This window comes from Helianthus annuus, chromosome 12, assembly GCF_002127325.2.
Source record: "Helianthus annuus cultivar XRQ/B chromosome 12, HanXRQr2.0-SUNRISE, whole genome shotgun sequence".
Lineage (NCBI taxonomy): Eukaryota > Viridiplantae > Streptophyta > Magnoliopsida > Asterales > Asteraceae > Helianthus > Helianthus annuus.
The window spans coordinates 130,227,359-130,248,623 of NC_035444.2; positions in this window are offsets into that span (position 1 = coordinate 130,227,359).

Genomic DNA, 21,265 nt, shown 5'->3' on the forward strand with positions numbered 1-21,265 from the left:
AAAGTTTGAATCTCTGGGATACCAGAGTCCGAGTTTTGGAGCTCCCTTTAGATATCTAAATATTCCTTTAACAGCAGTTAGATGAGAGAGTTTAGGATTGCTTGATAACGAACACACTGACAGACAGCAAACATGATGTCTGGCCGGCTTGCAGTTAAGTACATCAGTGAATCGATCATAGATCAATACAAAGTCTGGTGAACAGGGCTTCCTTCAGGATCATCAGTCAGCAACGGCCACTCTGAAATTGGGGAGTCTATCGGCTTTGAGTCTGTCATGCTGAATTTTGCAAGAACATCATGAACGTATTTACTTTGATGAATCAAGATTCCTTGATTGTTCTAATGAACTTGCAGGCCCAAAAACATCGTCATCTCTCCTAATGAGCTCATCTCGAACTTCCTCTTCATTACCTCTTCAAACCCTTCGCAAAGCACATCATTTGTGGAACATAAATCTCCTCCTTGACCTTCCCGTATAGGAACGCTGTCTTGACATCCATCTGATATACTGTAAAGCCCATGAAAGATGCATATGCCAATAAAATGCAGATGACTTCAAGACGAGCTACTGGAGCATATACTTCATCATAATCCAAACCTTCAACTTGCCTGAAACCTTGGACCACTAATCGAACCTTGTTCCTAACGATCACTCCAGTATCATCTTGTTTGTTTCGAATCACCCATCGTGTGCCAAGAGCATGTTTTCCTAGAGGTAGCTTCTCAAACTTCCGTACTCCCAGTCTTTCGAACTGATTGAGCTCTTCATTCATAGCATCAACCTATCCAAGTTCCTACAAAGCAACATTAATGTTCTTAGGCTCAATCTGTGAAATGAAGTAAGAGTATAGGCATGAGTTGATGTCCCCCAATTTGTTGCAAGTTTGAACACCGGCAGCTACTAGGCCAATTATATTCGTGACTGGGTGACTTTTCTGAACACGCTGTGGAATTGCTGCAGCAGGGGCTTGCAAGCTGGATTGCAGATTTGAGAAACTTATTGATGCTATTCCAGATTGCTCCCCCTCATTTGGTGTAGTAGCATTGTTGATCATCGGCGGATATACAGTGCAATCTGAGGGAATTGCTCCTGGAAACAGCGAAGTTCCTTGAACGTTTGAGGGTCCTGAGGAGGCTTCAGTGTTACGGAGTGCACCATCAGGGATAGCTATAGCAAGTTCAGAAATCGGCTCCTGAACTGTCGAAGAATGAAGTTGCGCTGGAGTACCTTTGTGAAATCCTGATGGATCCACAGTGAGTTTCTTGAGCATGTTTTGCAACGGCACATCTTCATCTTCATCTTCAATGGGAATAAGCATATCTGAACTAGAAGCACCTACATTAACAATCTCATCAGACAAAATAGGAATCGATTTAAACAGGGAGGAATAATCATATAACCAATTAGGTCCAATGCAAGCATCTTTTGGATTTTCTTCCAACCAATCCACATGATATGCTTCCACAATCTCTTCCTGTCACACCCCAACCGATGGCGGAAACATCAGAGTGAGACGAAACAGATTGCAAGAGACTTCATAACACTATTTGTGACAAGTATTTAAAGAATAAATTTTCATTTCATTTCTAAAGACTCAATTACAAGGATTTGAAGCAATTACAACATTAATAATGAAATACAATACAATAAGAATACAAATTCAAAGTGTGTATCTAAGCATCCTACTAGATTCAATGCATCACCAACGTCATCGCTAAACCTGCAACATGTTTTAAAAGTGTAGTTCAATACAAAGGTATTGGCGAGCATACAAGTTTGGTGCGTAGTATATAAGTATAAAAATAATAAGGAACAATTCAAATGGCAAACCTAGTTATCAAGATTGACGTATTAAACTGGCATGCGAATAACAAGTCAACCCTCTGTTTACACAAGTATGGATGAATAAACCTAACATGACCTCTCGTTCACGGGCGGTGGGTTATTCCTATAGCGCTATACATGTTAAGTGGAGGCTTGTATGAAGCTAATGACAAGTTCATCACATAAAAATCACCTAGAAAACACGAATCAAGCATAACAAATAGTAAGCATGTATTGGGTTGTTTGTTTATGTATTTGCATAAGAATATATGTTAAGTATGTTTTGTATAAATAAATATGTTACACCCAAAAAGTGTGAAAACGGTAAAATTGGTCAAGTATACTCACAAAATTGCTAAGTTTTCCGATTATCCAAGTGTTGACGAGTGTAAGAGATTAGAAAGTTGAATGTGTTCGATTTGGAGTTTAAGAGATGTTTACATATGGTTTAAGGATTTTGGAGTTCGAAGACATGAAAATAAACATATGAAAATTAATCATCTAGTCACATAATACTTGTTTGACACTACGAAACCCTAAGGGTTAGAATGTTTTCATGGGTTCAAATAGCCATTAGAATCATAACAAGTTGTTACGTCTTAGATGATGTAATCTAATACTTTGACAAATGACATTAATCCATCATCAAAGGTTCGATTATTTGGATAATATATATATGTATTACATAGTGTCCATCATATCGTATAGGTCATGTAGGAGGTAGGAGGATAAATCCACCATTTAGGAACCTCTTTGTATCATAGAAGTCATGTAGGAGGTAGGAAGAACAAGTCTTTCATTTAGGTACCTCTAGGTGTTCACTACTACACTTGATGTTATGAACATGCAAGGAGGGTCATGAACATGCAATAAGAAAGGAAATAATTACAACTAATTTAAGAAATCATCAAGTAATGTGTGGATTTTTAGTAGGCTAGCCCAAGCTTGTCCTATAATCTCACAACCATCAAGCTTGAAGCTTGTTCTGATTTTAAGTGTCACAACCTTGTTTTTAAGCACACTTAATCATAGTCTTGATTAGTGGCATAATGACATAGGAATGTATGAAGAAAACATGAATTTTCTTCCAAAACAAAAACATAAAAATGAACAGAATTATAGGTGCACTTTGGACCTCAAAAATGGTGAGGTTTCACCTTAGTTTGCCCAAGCAAACTTGTGAGAACCTTCCTAGAGGTTATCCAAGTGTTGTAGAAGAAAAACAACAAGAAGAAAAATGAAGTGGAAGTGAGTTAAAACTCACTTTTTATGGCTGGAACTTTCAAAAACGTGGCTGAAACTCAGCTGAATTTGGGAGAGTTTTTTAACTGTTTGGAGGCTTGAAAAAGTGGATTAAGGAGTGGGGAAGTGTTTATTATATAGGGAAGGGATTAGGGTTTCAATGGGTTGGGCTTTGGAAGTGTTTAGTGGGCTGAATAACTCAAAACAAAAGACTTAAGTGGGCTGATGCAAGGCTGTTAACAGCCCTATAATTTTTATTTTATTATTTTTTTTAACATTAGAAAGTATATATTTTATGTTTAATAAAGTGTTACATGTTGTCTAGTATGTATGTAACTTGTAACAAGGTCCAAAATGCATAAATGACATCTTTTAATTTAGCAAAAAGTGTGATAATATAGGTATGTATAACACATGAAATGTAACAAGTATGTATGGTTTATAGTTTGGTATAATTAAGTGAAAAACATACAACTTAATCATATAATCGAATAACCAAGTGTTTGAATGTATAGAGATTTAAGGATTACGAATACACAATGATCGTGTATGAGTTAAACTTATGTTTATGAGAATTACATGTCATGTATCAAACGAATGCACGTTTCAATGTAGAAGATTAATTTTATTACAATCAAAGTCTCGGATACGATTACAAGGAATACAAGTTTCCAAAAATAGAAACGCACGGCAAGCTTTCTAATTAAGGAAAGTTACGAAAAAGCACGGCGTTACAGTCTCCCCTCCTTTAGGAAATTTCGTCCCGAAATTTATTCAAGAAGAAGACTTTGAAAGGCGTTTTGGCTAAAATAATGATCATCAAAATTCGTGGCTAAAATAATGATCATCAAAAATAGAAACGCACGGCAAGCTTTCTAAAATAAGGATAAATTTGTAAAGGAGTTCGTTTGTCTAATATTGATTTAAGGTAATTGACAACGTATATGTGTGTATATGGCTAAAGCGAGTTTAAACAAGTTTTAAAATCTTACATTGGATGTGTATTAAAATGTGTCGTATTAGGAAGGAAAATTTTGTACAAGACGGTTTGTATTTTGATGGAAAGTGAGGTAGTTTGCATAGGAAGTTTTAAGGATAATATAAAATCATACATTTGTAAAAATTGTTTATTGAGAGGAACGAGAAGGTTTGGTAAATAAAGTGATAACAGTCTACTAAGTATGTTTATACAAGAATAAAGAATAAAAGACGTTTTTAAAGGTGAAGAGATAAGTTCGGGTTCGATGTTTTAAATCAATGTGATTGTGAACGAGGTTCGTATAAGAGGACAAAGAATAATGGAGAATAATGAGAGTATAAAAGTGAACAATTTACTCTTAATGAATGCAAGCATAAGATTGGCATAAGTATTGGATAGACGAAAGTAGCGTGCTAAGAATGAAGTCTCGTCGTGGATAATCGGATATAATGCGTTTGTGAGTTGTTTGAAGTTTGTATTAGGTCCAAAAAGGTCTGCAAAACACCGAATTTCTCATGGCACGCTTTACGAAAGTTTGGTAACATGGTGAAAACACTTATATATAGGAAGTACCAGCGGCGTATCCACCATGTTTTAACCATGTTACGTCCGCCTCGTTATTCGGTGTCATGTTACGTTCCGTGTCTTACCATACACAGTAGTACACTCTATAGTTTTCATACGCCTATCACTATAATCCCGTGTGCACCCGCGATTATTTTGATCGTCGCATGATCCGCATAGCTTATACTAATTGTGTATGAATCAGGGTATACATAATTTAAAATATAAGAACGTGTACGTATAAGAATGTAGTATATAAGCAAGTCCATGCTTAAGTATGTATGGGACCCACATAAGCGAATCCCTCGGATTACGCTCGCGTACGGGTATGAATGTATGAATCATGAGTATGAATGAAAGTATGAGCATAAGTATAAGTTTAAGTATGAATATGCACGTAAGTATGAGTACAAACATAAAACGTATGAGTAGTATGAGTATAAGTATAAGCATAAAATGTATTGTTATGAGTATGAGTATGAGTGTAGGTACGAATAATAAAATTTATGTATATAGTATGTGTTGGAACATAACAGGTTTAAGCGTATAAAAACGTTCCAAAAGGTTAAGTATGTAAATACGAACGATATAAATGAAATTGTCGCGAGATATCGACTAAAACGTGTACGAGGATATGGATGTATAGTTGTTTAAGCGAAACGTGGAGTTTATCAAATCAAAAATAGATTGAGTTTGATTGGGAAGGTAGAATATCATTTGTATATGTAAGAGAATATAAAGTACTCATTGGTTACGCATAACGTATTTTGTAATGAATGGAAATGCTACTTTTTTAAACGAGTTTACGTAAGTTGAAGATTGTCGGTCCCTATGAAGTCCTCTTGCCCACGTGTTCTGAAATGACAAATTGAGCGGTGTAGGAAAAGGTTTTCGAAAATAATGAGTTTGTTTCATTTGCATCAAAAAAAGAAATTTTGAATTTTGGAGGATCTTGTGAAAACGTTGATCCTTAGAAAAGAAATTTAGCAAAATGGACTTAGTGATCATTGAAAAGAGTTTTAACAAATGATTCGTTGATGTTGAAAAGAGTCTCTGGTAAAACAATCATATAATATCTATAAGGTCTTATAAGTATATGAGAAAGTTGGTTTGAATTCCGATTGAGAATGAAAGTCTTTAGTATGGTGATATAACGTGAGTGTGTTTTAGTGATTAAGTCGAATATGAAATTTCGTGGGCAGTGGATTTATTGGGCCGACTAAATTGATAAGTAGCATTTCGTGGGATTGTGAAAATCAAGAAATGAGCGTTTACGGTATTATTAAGAATTTCGTGGATGTGAGAGAATGTGAAATTAGATTGTAGGATAAGGAGTAGGTTTAAATAGACAATGCATGTGGAGACGAATAAGAATTTGACTAATAATAATCAATTTGGGTATAAACGTGATAGTGTGTACGTAATAAGGTTTATTAAAAGTAAGTCTTGGTAACGATCACCTACATAAGGGAATCACCCCTAACTCGTTGGTGAAGTCGTTGTAAGATGAGAAAAGGAACGGAGTTAGTCGTCAAGGTAAGGAAATCACTCCTATCTTGACGATATGCCTCCATTTATTGTTACAAGGGATATAAATAAAATTATGTGAAATCATGTATGTGAATAATGTATAAATGCATGAAAAAGTATTAGTACGATATACGCGTAAAAGTGAAATCTCAAAATAATTCGAATTCGAAAAAAGAGGGAATTGTATCATAAATGATCGAGAATAATAAAACGTAATTTTGATTAAAACATGGATGGTTCCAAAACGGAACGTTGACTAACCAAAGTGGTCGAAAAGTCTTTTGAATTTGAGAAGCATGCTTTGGCCTAATAGGTGGTATACTCTCGCCGACACGTCGGTTAACAGTATTCACCCTTCCGGTTACTACATGTCCTAATTCAATAGAAAATTCGAGACTTGGCGGGATTTATAAAAATCAAGGAGTGGGACTAGTCGACAAGATGCGGGTTTCACCCCTAACTTGACGATTTCATACCCTAAGTGTGGTTGGTACTCGTCGGGTCAAAATTTAATTTCGACACGTTGACGAGGGTCCAGTAGAATTTGAAATTGAAATTCTTCATCAATATGAGGACTTCACTCCTAACTTGATAACGAATCTCGTGTAAAAAGAATAGGTAGATTGAGAGTCATTCACCAAATTGTGGGTTTGATGCGTGTGTAGTGTGATAGGTTTTTATGTATATTTTTAGTCCTTTTTACACATTAGTCAAGTTCTAAATTTATAAAACACGATATTTTACTAACACTAAACACACATATGGGCAAGTGCACCCATCGTGAGCGTAGTATAGCCTTGGAAAGATACCAAGGTCGTCCAAGGACACAAGAGCTTTTAGTACCGGTTTATCCTCAACGTCTAATCAAATCAAAATTTTAGAAAAAGGTTTAAACATGAAAATAAAAACTAAAAAATGCTGAAAATAAAAATAAAAATAAAAACAGATAGACAAGATGATTCACTTGGATCCGACTCGGCTTTAGTGTAACCTTTGATTATTTCCGCACTTTGGCACTTGTTAAGAGATTATCTTAGTTATAGTAGTAGGCTCCTCTTTTGAAGGTGACGTTACCCTCAACCCAGTAGTTTGAGTCAGCAAGGATACAATCCTAAAGGGTTGGATTATTGAAAGATAATTAATTAAGTTATTAATGCGTAATGTGGTAGGCCCCTCTTTTGAAGGTGACGTTACCCTCGGCTAAATAGTTTGAGTCAGCAGGGATATAATCCTAAGTAGTCGGGTTAATGTTTTAATAGTAGTTTACATATGAGGGGATCAAGAAATTCGAACCCCCGCCATCCAATACCAGCGGGTATTGAAGAAGGTCCTACTAAGCTTGACCCAGGTCCTTGCAGGATCTATACACTGAACAAGGCAATACGCTTAGGGATGATATCGGTATCATACCGGTACCGTACCGGTACCGATACCGCAAATACCGTTACCGAAATTGAGGAAAAGTGGTTACCGAATACCGTACCGAATTTCTCAGTTCGGTAACGGTACGGTAGCGGTACCGGTATTTCGGTATTTTACCGCATTGGTACCGCTTTTGTGTTTTCCGTTGATTACCTAAAAAAATATCATGTAAATCCATCCATCCGTTATTAACTGAATTAGCGTAATATATAGTGGAAAAACTAGACAAACGTATGTAGTAAAAACTAAAAAATCAAAAGGAAAACATACATGGGTTCGAATTTTAAAGATAAGTTTAGAATAAAATATAACTTTAATTTATTGGTGGCAAAACTGTAACTTATTATACTGTACTCATAAAGTCCTCTTTTCTAGTTTCAATTTACTACAGCAAAGAGCTTTTAATCATGTTTTTCTTAACAAAAACTGTGATTTTACAAAGAGTATATGACGAATTCCTATGCCACGTAAGCAATATATTGACCCCTTCTGTTGATTAACGAATATACTTGGTCATATGAGTTCAAAGTCATGAAAATATAAAGGACAACAATGATAATTAATAGAAAATATAAAGGAGAACAATGCTAATTAATAGTATTGTAGTAGTTCTTTGAAGTTTGAATATTTTGAAGAAGATGGCTTTGGATCTTTAATTAATCACAAGACGTAGATTACTTTGGAATGGAAAATAAGATATTTTAGGTTTAGGCTATGTTTATTATTAGTACAAGATTATGATAAATTAATTATATTAGTCAAAAAAATACCTTAGTAAAATTCGGTATTAATACCGTTTTTTACCGAAAAATTACCGGTACCGATACCGTTATTTACCGATACCGAATTTTGAAAATTCTAATACCGATACCGGTACCGTTTATAATTATTCGGTACGGTACCGGTACGGTACTGGTATGGTACCGGTACGGTACCGGTATGGTACCGGTACGGTACCGGTATTTTGGTAAAAAATCTCATCCCTAAAGACGCTTACCAAACCATTCCCTTAACCCCTGACCACGTAGCCAACATATCCCCATATAGACCGTTGAGATATGAATGGTGTAAATCTTTTATTTTATACAGACAGTAAAATAACGCCAAGACACCTCGGATAAATGATAAGGAAGTTTCACATTCAACATAAGAAACTAGTTATTAAAGTCATTAATACATAACCAAATAAAAAGTACGAAAAGATTAAAAATAAAAAGTATTACACTAAATGCTTGTCTTCACCAAGTGATGTAAGAAACTTAGGCAAACATGGCCTTTGATTGTCAAGAACTCTTACTATCAATCTTGGACCCCGAGACTACTACACACACTCTATGATGGATGATGGATGATGGTGGTGGATGTGGGTTGTGATGGTGGTGGTGGGTGGGTGAAGTGTGAGAGAGGTGGTTTGCCAAAGGATGCTTTTGAAGTGAACCAAGCACCTCTATTTATAGCCTGCACAGAAGCCCGGACACGGCCCCGTGTCCATTGGGGGCCCCGTGTCCATCCATCTTCTCTTTCTTCAATAAATGCAGTTTGTCTGCATTAGTTGATCACGCCCCCGTGTCTGCTGGGCACGGCCCTGTGTGCAGAAGCGTATCTGTACTATCAAGATTTGCATGGATTCTGCGAATCTTAGCATTGACCATGGCTCCGTGTCCGCTGGGCACGCCCCCGTGTTGGGAAATATAAGCTTCTACAAATTTGCCTTTTCGGCAGAGTCTTGGGCACGCCCCCGTGTTCAATGAGCACAGGGCGTGTTCAGCCTTCTGTTCTCTTGTTTTTGCTTGGGAAGATGCGGTCGAGGGGTCGGGCATGCCACGTTTATTCCTTTTCTTGTATTATTGTTAGATTTGGTTGCATTTTTGCTTCTTTTGTTCATTTAAGCTCTTCTATTCCTGAAAATACAAAAGGAAGACAAAAGCACACTTTTTCCAACATTAGTACTAAAAATGGATTAGTTTTATGCCTCATTTGATGTATTTTATATGTTGCATTTTACACACATCAAATACCCCCACACTTGAATCTTTGCTTGTCCTCAAGCAAAACTCTTTATAATGTGGCTTACACTCCTAAATGGAACGGATAGAAGAGAAGGTTTTGGGCTTGTCATGAGTGTCGGGAATCCAAGATTTTTATTAGGCTTTATTTTTATGTTATTTACGATCCTATTCGTTATGATTTATTTAGAACATTACGTAAGAGAAATTATTTATTTTGGCATAACATGCCTCCTTAAAATTCCATTTATATACAAGTTCACATACCTCATGGGAGATCACTTAACACTCGGCCAAAGATGTATTTTTGTGAAACACTCAGGACTGGCATGGAACTTACTTCTACCATATGCTTGCCAAGTAATCAATCCTCCTCCTTTTTAAGTATACACCTTTGTAAATATCAAGAGGACTTTTGGGGAAGGGTTAGGCGTGGGTTAAAGGTAGGTGGTTTTGGGTTAGTGGTTAGCAGAAAAAGGTGAAAAGCGTAAAAAGCGTCGGTTTTCTTAAGACTTTTATTTTTGTGACTTTTTATTTTAATGAAGCAAGTTTTCAAACAAAGTTCCTTTTGATGAACTTGTTTGTTTATTTCTTGACTTCATCACCATATATATATATATATATATATCTTTTTTTATCTTTTTATTTTTATTTATTTATTTATTTTTTGATAGGGAATGTCATATGAAAAACCGAGTTTTCTACTAAAATAAAGGGTTTAAAATGAAAAAAGGGTTTTGGTGGGTAAAGGGTGTTTGTGTTTATGGGTTAGAAATGGAAAGGTTTAGGATCAAAGGGGTTAATTAGGGGGATTTTGGGTAGGTGGTAAAAAAATAATAATGGTGTTGAAAGAAAAAGGGTTAGTCCTAATGCCTCCATCATTTACTTACTTGGGTTTAAGTTGGTAAGGACCGGGAATGTATCGTCATGGCAAGTTCTAGAGTCGTAAGCAACCAAGCGGCTATTCACATAATAAACGAAAAATGAGCATTTAGTTTTAAAGATGTGTATTTGTATGCTCAATAAAGGCTCAAAACTCACTTTTGTGGGAATGGGTTTTTATGTGATCAAGTATATATAATCAAATTTTAACTAGATTTGTCATGCCGTTTCATAATTTTCTTGTGTTGGTTCTTTTTATCATGATGCTATCGGTTGTAAATTTGTAAAAATATAACATTTTTAGAACTTTTAATTCCCAAATTAAACCAAGACAAGTAAAAAAATGAAAAATTTTTTTGAAAAAAAATTGGGGTGTTTAGCGGTTCCAATAGAGTTTTGTGTAAGTCTTGTAATTAGGACTTGCAAAATTCAAGGTTTTAGCATCCCCCCCGCCCCCACACTTAAATTACACATTGTCCTCAATGTGTCTCAAAATTAAGTTTTTAGGTTGATTGAATGTATAAAAGGTGTGTTAAAAACAAAATTTAATGTTACTGGGCATCTGGACACGACCCAGTATCGGATGAGCACGGCCCCGTCATCATATTGCCAGTAACGGGAACTTACAGAAGGTGGACACGGGGGCATGTCTGGTGAACACAACCCCGTGTTAAACAAAAATCTGCATAATTTTGACAAACAGCAGGTCTGGGTGTTGGGCACGGGGGCGTGTCGGCTGAGCACGACCCCGTGTGGACAAACTGCAAAAACCTAAAACAGGTTTCTGCCTTCGGTTTTGCTGTCCCGGCTTTAGTAGCACTAATGTTTAGTGCCTTAAACCTCGTAGGTACCTGTTTTACTAATAAATACCACACCAAACAATAACAAACATCCTAAATTACCAAAGTTTAATCATCCACACCATAAGTTAAAAAGAAAAGAAATGCAAGACATAAAAAGTGTTAAAGGAAGTAAATTGTTAAACAAGTGGCACGCAGGCCAGAAATTGTTCATGAGATAAGGGGGTTAACCTGTGAGACCTCCAACCATGGGATGCTACCTCCAACTCCTTTCGCTCAATCCATGTCCTCGTCTTCATCATCATCACCTCCTCTGTGGCCTGCCATATACTCCCGGATGTTTCCAATGTCATCCGGCATGTCGGAGATGTTTCTCTCTATTACTCCGACCCGGGCGTATGTGTTACTAGCCATGTTGTAGGTGTTCCTAGTGCACATAAGGTTTTCCTACAATAAATCATGTAAGCTTTGAAAGTTAGGAAAACCGCCTCCTTGTGAGGAGGATTGACCCGGATCACCATGGTGTTGGTAGTGGTACTGGGGAGGAGGACGGATGTGTGGAGCGTGTAGGACTAGAGCTTCTTGAGGGTTCCATGCATACCCTTGAACCGTTTGAAATCTGATCGACCTGTCATCTGCTTCATAAATCAAGTTCATGGAGCGGCAAATGACCATGTCCACTCTTCCCGACCATGGGCTCTTTTGAAAAAGACCTTGGCATCCTAGCAACAAAGTGTTTGAAAAGGCGGTAAATCCACCCTCCAAAGAAGATAGGAGTCGGGGGAGTAGCAAGTTGGTTCAAGTGCATGTTACGGAGTGGCAGGTATGGAACATCCAGGTTGATACGGTTGTGGATGCAATGGAGGACTAGCAGATCCCGTAACCCTACAACATCGTTGCTGTCGTGTCTCTGGCTAAGAGAGTAGGTGAGGACCCTGTGGATGTAGCGGTAAAGAGGGTCTCCTAACTGTGTGCTCTTAGTTCGGCTCGGGTTATAGTTGCCTTCCCCTATTTGAGCCCAAGCAGTTTGGCGTTGATTTTTTGGAATCTCGCGGAGACCGCCGGTGTTTTCTTCATCTCCAGCATCCTCATCTGCGTACAACCCAACTATTGCCCCAAACTGTGCAATCGAGATCGAGTACACAGTCCCCCCACAATGGAACTCTACCCCATCATTGTCAAACGGATCGGCTTTTGTCTTGAAAGCGAACGTGCTGTAGAATTCCATGTTGTATTCATGCACGGAGCGAAGCCGAGTGCGAAGGGCAGCTCGTAGTGGGCCGGTGACAATGTTGTTGAAGCGGTCTAGCTGGTTCACTGTTCCTAGAAGATCCATGCACACTTGTCGTGGGTACTCCTCGGGCCTAGTTCTTAGCACATCGTATCTTGCTTGAGCATCCAACTCATTTGCATTGAATCGGGTAAATTTCTTGGCCATCTGAAAGAAAACACCAAACAATTAGCTAGAAACAGTGAAATTCTCAGAGAAAACTGAAAACAGTCGGCTGAACACGGCCCCGTGTTCAGCGGACACGCCCCATGTTAGAGTGAAATTGGCTGGACACGCCCCCGTGCTCGCCGAGCACGACCCCGTGTCCAGGCGTCTATTTCCCAAAAATCCCATTTTTTGACCCGGTCCCAAAAACTTGAAAATTTTTGGTCCAGTAGGGGCGGTTTTCCCCGAAAATGAAACCCCAAGTGCCTTTTTTCTCAAAACAAACCTTTTACCCCTTCAATTTTATCTTTTTCGGTTCAAAAACAAGGGTTTGGGGTTTTTGTGAGAAATCGGGCGAATCTACAATCAATACAAGTTGATTTACTTCCTATAACATGTATCTAAACTAATGCTAACAGATTTATGCAATAATTTGAGGTTCGATCCGGTTCAAGTTGAAAAACCCTAGATTTTCCCCAAATCTTGATGTTAAACTACATGCAAGTATTTAATCTAACTAATTATAAGCATAGAATCATACCTTGATGTTGTTAGAAGAAAGGGAAACGTCGAAATCTGTAGAAAAAATCACCGGAAACAGAGAGTTTGTGGGGAAACGGGGCGTGTGGAATGAAGAAAGTGAAGGAAAAAAGGGGTTTTATCCCGACAGTTGCGCGGACACGGCCCCGTGGGCGGGCAAATTAATTTTTTTAAGTGCTCGTGTGAGTGCCCTGTTTCCCAAAACTTTGGTTTTAGAAATCTTACCGATTTAGATGTTTTCCCGATTGTTCGTAACTTACCAGGTATGATGTTGATGCTTGTGTCACACCCTGACTTTTGCGGAAGCGTGGGTTATTGGTGTGACTTCTTATTACCATAGTAATCCATCATAACAATGCTATATGATAAAAACCATGAGATGTTCATCCATTAATAAAGTTTAGAAAGTACCACAACATACTTGTCTTAAGACATCAACCCCAAAATAAGTTACAAACCATGACTTGTTTAAATGAGTTCATAAAGACACGACAAAAGACTTTTAATAAAACGAGGTTTAAGACATGTAACCCGTCCAGGTAAGGGTTACACCTCCTAAACTTATTGCCCTGGATGACATCTTATTCAACGCAGCTTGACTTATGCATACTTCGCCAGATCCGCTAATTCCCTGAAATACATGTAGTTTGAAAAATCAACATAAAGTTGAGCGAGTTCATGTGTAAGTGAGTATGTATAAACCTTTGTAATGTGTCTGTATGTATTAAAATCCCTGGTATGTAGCAATAAGGAAAAAGAGATCACCAACGGTTTGCAAGGCCATTGATATGTGTGAAGTGATGCAGGAAGACTCAAACCTAGCAGATTTCGTACCGGGCTTCTGGCTGGAAGACATAGTAACCACATGGTCCATTCAACGGACTCAGGAGTGGGGCTCGCTACACCCAAATAGATCTATCACTCATGTCCCTCGGTCCTACAACGAGGATTGATGGCCTTAAGTTTCCGCCTACCCACTCACATGATCTAAGCGTCTAAACCCTCCTTAAGCTAACCATACCATTAATAAAAGCATCTGTAAATTGTAACATGTATTTCACCCCCGAAGTATAAAACTGAAAACAATTAAAAGAAAAGGGGGACATGAACTCACAATATTGCGTCTTCTGTGCTTGTAACTCAAGTCTTCTCAGCAAACACGACTCCCTACAATGTACTATGGTCTATTAGACGAACGGGCCGTGCCTTACCTTTGTATTTACGTTTTTGAGTTACGTTTCTGGTATTATTCCAAGTTATAATAATTATATTTAGCTTTGATGTAATTGTTTATACAATATTTCTGTATTAATACTTCTCAAGTATTTTTGCTTCGTATTTCCTTCCCAAATCTCACTCTAGCAAATATATTTGTAACTCATTTTGTCCCATAATAATGTGTTGTCCTGAAAATATATATTTCTCCAAAATAACATATTTCACTTTGTCCAAAGATAATATATACCAAAATATATAAGTAACGGTATTGTTTTTGGATAATAAATTTCACAGTACTTTGTTAAGTTATATAGTATAACCATTTCACCGAGTATGCAAACCCTCACACAAGTGTCTTAGTATGTATATATATTCTAAATATTTATGTTTACCCATTTTCATGTGCAAAACCAACCTCCGATACTTTGTATTTTGTTACAAAAATTATGGCGAGGTTTAAATTTGAGAAGCATAGTTCAAAACGTACTTGCAACACTTGTTAGAAAATATTTTCTAAGTGTTGGAATTTTTAGAAAATTTCGCCATAGTCTCCTTTGTAAATGGAGGTGCCCATGCTAAATAGCATATCATTTTCTTTAACATATAACCCGTTAGATCGTTCTCAAATAACCAACCTGACATTTGGACATGCAAAATACTATTTATATCATTTCAGTTTTAATATACAAAACCGGGCTGTTTTCGGGCATTTTAATAAAATAGTTATCTTATTCCAAAAATTTCCATTTTTTTACAGAATGTCTCATACGATCCAAATATTATTGTGTAAAGATATCGAGGTCCATTTCATTACCAATATTTTATAAAAATTTATTTATCGGACTGAAATCACATTTGTCACTTTAGGATTGCAGTCTACGAAATAATTCATCTAAAATTTATTGTAAGTCCGTTTGATGAAATTCCAGTGGGAGAATTATTAAGACATTAGTGGTCATCTATAGTACCATTTTCATGAGCTGATTCAACATATACTTCAAGTTATGACTAAAAACATATCACCCATTTACTGCAGTAAAAACTCAGCTTTAGCTGCTGTTACAAAATGGGTCTTTAAAAATAGTAAACGACCTCGAAAAATTACGATTCCAGTTCCATTTGATCAGTTTTTCGAAAATACATAATTTAGGCTTCAGAAAATCAGTTTTTCGATTTACTATGACCCGTTTGCAGCCCATTGAAGTCGGCTGAAAATGTTATTCAGCAAGCTGTTTCTAGTTTAAATATTACTAATATGCACACATACGATCACCATACTTCCTTATAACGATTAACAACAGATCATAAGTCATTTACAGCAGGTTAACGTGTATATAACTCAGATTTATCATGTATTATCACCTCTCTTTTCATGATTTTTATGCAAAGCTTTATGTGAACTTTTATGTTCAAGTTCCTTGTTATTTAGTGTTCTTGTATTTCATATGATCCCATCATAAATAATCTATCAACTACTCAAAATAGGCATAAACAAGAGTAAATCAAGACTTACTACTAGCTTATAGCTAGGGATGATTCTTAGTGAAGAAGATGATGAAGAAATGATGAAAAAGCTCGAATAAAGCCCTTTTTGAAGTTCCACAAGATGCAAGTCTCTAGTATCCACCTTCTACACTTGAAGGAAGCTTGTAAAATGGAAGATGGTGGTGGATTAATGGTGGTGAGGGTGGCGGTTTGGGGTGGAGCCGAAAGAGAGAGAGAGTGAGTGAAGTGAGAGAGTGAACTTGTGAATGATGGTTGTGATCTAGGCCATGCTTCTTATAAGATTACTTCAATATTATGTTCATGTCTACAAGCAAAGATCTAATAAAATAATGGGTTATAATCTAATCAAATATTGGAGGCATGGAGGATGATTCGTGTGGGTCCATGAGGACCGATTTCGGTTTAGTGGGGGGGGGGGGTTGGGTGTAACTTTTGTAACCAAAATGTAATTGTTAGTTAGATTCCAAGTGTCATGCTCATATATATTAGTTTGTTGATTTTTAGTGGGTGTTATGGTAAACGGGAACCACGACTAGTCAAAAATAATAAAACAATGTATATGACAAAAATTTGGTGTCCCGGGTAATGCCCGGTTGTCCGGTTAAATACCGTTTCGTTAAAGTGTTTAATTTCACCGTAAAGTGTCTTTTGTACATATTTTTGCAACACAAGTTATTCCCGGAACTTAGGAAAGCATACAGGATCATTCCACCATATTTTTGCACTTTACTAGTATGTTTAAATGCTGAATCTTTGTTAATAAATACATAATTCTGCACTTAAAGTGTGTTTTAGGCACTTCCCGGCACTTTAACTATCACTTAGTGACGCAGTTTTATGGTCCTCACTTCCCTACACTCCATACTAGTGTAGTACCTTGTCCCTGGCTCATACTGGGCCTCAATATAGTGTCTGTCTATGTGCTGGCATTGTCAGCATGTGTCTGAGTTATCCGCTCTCTGTGCTAACTGTGCTTTGTGCATCAAGTTTGTCACTAAAGTTTGTATGTAATGAATGGAGTGACAGTATGAGATGTGACGCATATGTAGGTATGATACAAAAATCATAAAGCAGTTTAAATTGTCAGTTGTAATCAAGCCCAGTCATTAAGCACATAATTAAAATTAATTAATTGTACGGATGCATGCAAATTTGACGGTTGTCACAGCTTGAACCTTTGTTTCATTCTTCGGTCGTTTGAAGCGAGATTTCTTCCTCTTCATCCTCAACGAATCCTTGATAGAGCTTCAGCCGTTGGCCATTGACTTTGAATGGAATTCCATTCCGAGATTTAATTTCGACTGCACCGTATGGGAAAATATGGGTGATGGAAAAAGGTCCTGACCACCTAGACTTTAATTTACCAGGAAAAAATCGAAGTCGTGAATTAAATAATAGAACTTGATCTCCTACCCGAAATTCATTAGGTTTAGTGTGTTTATCATGCAAATTTTTTCATTCTTTCCTTATAAATTTCGGAGTTAGAATATGCAAAATTCCCTAATTCATCTAATTCATTTAATTGGCAAAATCGATTCTTACCTGCAAATTCTAAATCCAAGTTTACATTTTTAATTTCCCAGTAGGCCTTGTGTGCTATTTCTACTGGCAAATGACAGCTTTTTCCATAGACGAGCTTATATGGGGTTGTATCTATTGTTGTTTTATAAGCAGTTCGAAAAGCCCATAAAGCATCGTCTAATTTATCGGCCCATTCTTTTTTATTTAACCCCACGGTTTTTTCGAGTATTCGTTTTAAACCTCTATTAGTCACTTTGGCTTGTCCGTTTGAGGGTGATATGTCGTTGAGACCCGGTGATAGACCCCATATCTTGTTAAAAAAATTTCAAGTTGATGGTTACAAAAATGGGTACCTCTATCACTAATCAATGCTTTTGGGGTTCCAAAACGAGAGAATAATTTTTTCAGAAATCTTACCACGACTCCTCCATCATTTGTTGGAAGTGCCTCGGCCTCGGCCCATTTAGACAAGTAATCTACGGCCACAAGTATATATTTGTATCCTTTTGACGGTGGGAAGGGTCCTATAAAGTCGAGTCCCCACACATCAAAAATTTCACAAACAAGAATGCCATTTTGTGGCATTTCATTTTTGGAAGAAATATTACCTGGTCGTTGGCAAGCGTCACATGTCTTGACAAGACTTTGGGCGTCTTTGTAAATGGTTGGCCAATAAAATCCTGAATCAAATACCTTTCGTGCGGTACTAGCGGCACCATGAGGTCCTCCGTATGGACCTTCATGACAATGGCGGAGAATTCTTCTTGCTTCACTACCATGTACACATCGGCGGATGAGTTGATCGGCACACATTTTGAAAATTCCCAAAAATAATGCTTTACATCGGCAAAGAATTTCTTTCTTTGATGATGTGGCCATCCTTTTGCGAGTATACCGCTAGCTTGGTAGTTAGCGTAGTCGGCGTACCATGGCTCTTCTCGGTATTCCACCATTTCTAGGGACTCTGTTGGAAATTTTTCATTTATTTGCTCATCCCTGGTTGCCTCCAAAGCTGGGTCTTCCAAGCGCGAAAGATGATATGCTGCGGTGTTTTCTGCTCCTCTTTTGTCTTTGATTTCAATGTCAAATTCTTGGAGGAGTAGAATCCACCGAATCAAACGTGATTTAGCATCTTGCTTCTTGAAGAGATATCGAATGGCCGCATGATCTGTATAGACTATTGTTTTAGAAAGAACAAGATAAGAACGAAATTTATCAAAAGCAAATACCACGGCTAGTAACTCTTTTTCTGTTGTTGTGTAATTTTCTTATACATTGTTAAGTGTTTTACTAGCATAATAAATTGGGTGAAAATGCTTATCTTTTCTTTGTCCCAAGACGGCTCCAACTGCAAAGTCACTTGCATCACACATGATTTCGAAGGGTAATTTCCAGTCAGGGCTATCATGATAGGTGCATTGACTAGCATTTCTTTTAGTGTTAGAAATGCCTGATTGCAATCCTTGTCAAAGATGAAAGGGGCATATTTTTCAAGTAATTTTGTTAGAGGCCTTGAGACTTTAGAAAAGTCCTTGATAAATCGTCTATAAAATCCGGCATGCCCTAGGAAACTTCTGATAGCTCTAACGGAGGAAGGGGTGGTAATCGAGACATAGTGTCTATTTTTGCTCGATCAACCTCCATTCCCTCGCTTGAGATTTTGTGACCGAGTACTATTCCCTCCGTTACCATGAAATGACATTTTTCCCAATTAAGGGCGAGGTTAGTTTCCTCACATCGGGATAGCATTCGTTCAAGGTTATCGAGGCATTGGTCGTATGAATCTCCAAAGATAGAAAAGTCGTCCATGAAGACTTCCATTGTCTTTTCTATCATATCATAGAAGATGGCCACCATGCAACGTTGAAAGGTTGCGGGGGCATTACATAGACCAAAAGGCATGCGTCGATAAGCAAAAGTTCCATAGGGACATGTAAATGTTGTCTTTTCTTGGTGCTATCAGGATTTGAAAGTATCCTGAAAAACCATCTAAGAAACAATAAAATTTGTGACCGGATAATCTTTCTAACATTTGATCAATAAAAGGCAAAGGAAAGTGATCTTTCCTTGTTGCTTCATTTAATCGTTGATAATCTATACATACCCTCCGTCTTGCGATGGCTCTCGTTGGTATTAATTCATTTTTCTCGTTAGTTATTACCGTCATACCTCCTTTCTTTGGAACTACTTGGACGGGACTTGCCCAAGGACTATCGGAGATTGGGTAAATAAGTCTGGCGTCAAGTAATTTGATGGCTTCGTTTTTAACCACTTCTTGGACATTTGGATTTACCCTACGTTGTGGTTGTATTACCGATTTATAGTCATCATTCATCAAAATTTTGTGTGTGCACATGGAAGGACTTATTCCATTGATGTCTACAATCTTCCAAGCAATCGCATTTTGTGTTTTTTTTCAAAAGCGTAATTAATTTTTCTTTTTCTAAACTAGTTAAATTTGACGAAATAATTACCGGTGATTTACCATCTTTGTCTAGAAAAGCATATTCCAAACCTTTTGGGAGTTCTTTGAGCTCAAGAGGTGGGTCTTTTGGAGACTCCTTATTTGGTTGCTCATTTTTGTAAAGAATTATAAAGGTTTGTTCTATGGCGACCTCTTCTTCAACAAAGTGGTCAATTTCTTCTCTTGTATCGGATAGTTCATCTTCATCTTCAATTAGGGGGTCATTATTGCCGAATGGATATTTCATTAAACGCTCAAGATCGACACTCTTTTTAAATGCCCCTAATTGAATAGATAGATTGTTGTACTTCCGGTTTTTCAAAGCTTCGTGGGTTGTTACAAAAGGTCATCCCGACGCTAGAGGAGCGTCATCAAGGATGACAAAGTCGGTGGGGATTACCATTTGGTGGGGTTGGACCAAGACATCCTCAACTACCACTATTGATTTTATTACTTTCTTATTAGATAGAAAAATGGGTATTTGAAGTGGAGAAAAATCACTAATACTTAATTTTTCAAAAATGTAATTTGGCATTATATTAACACAAAGATTTTTATCAATTGTGACATTACTAATAAAGGAGTTTTGAAAAAAACATGGAACCGGTGTATTGTTAATTTCAAATGGGTCTTCTTTAATTAGCGAAGTTTGATCATTTGTTAACTTAATGCTTACCATTTCGTCAATTTTAGTGTTTAACTCTTTTAAAAACTTAGCATGAGTGGGTACTAAACAATGATTTTCGAAAGAAGGTGACAAGAGATTAATTTTTTGAAAATAGACTCTTCTTGAATTTTAACGTTATCAGACTCACCTTTCTCGCTGTTTAAATCATGTGTCGGTTTTTCACTTGCTTGTTCTTCCATTTTTACATTTTCAACTATCTCTTCTTTATTACTAGTTAATTCTTCCTTTGCGCGGGACTCCTCTTCCCTTGCGCGAGATTCTTTTATGCAACGTTCGATAGTTTTAATGTGTTCTATTATCTTATCGGCTATATGGGTGATAGAGTAAGGATCAGGATCCTCAAAGCTTGAATCCGGATGTTCGATCCTTTGTTCCTCATAATACTCATAGGAAGTAGATGGTTCACACCATTGTTCTTCATTGTAAGTATATGATGGATAAGGGTCGTAATTTTGTTCTTCGTAATACTCATATGAGGTGGGTTGTTCACGCCATGGTTCCTCATAATAAGCATATGAAGGTGGAGGCTCATATCTTGGTTCCTCAAAGTATGAGTATGAAGGCTCATACCTTGGTTCATCAAAATATGAGTATGAGGGAGAAGGTTCATACCTTGGGTCTTCATAGGATGTGTATGAAGT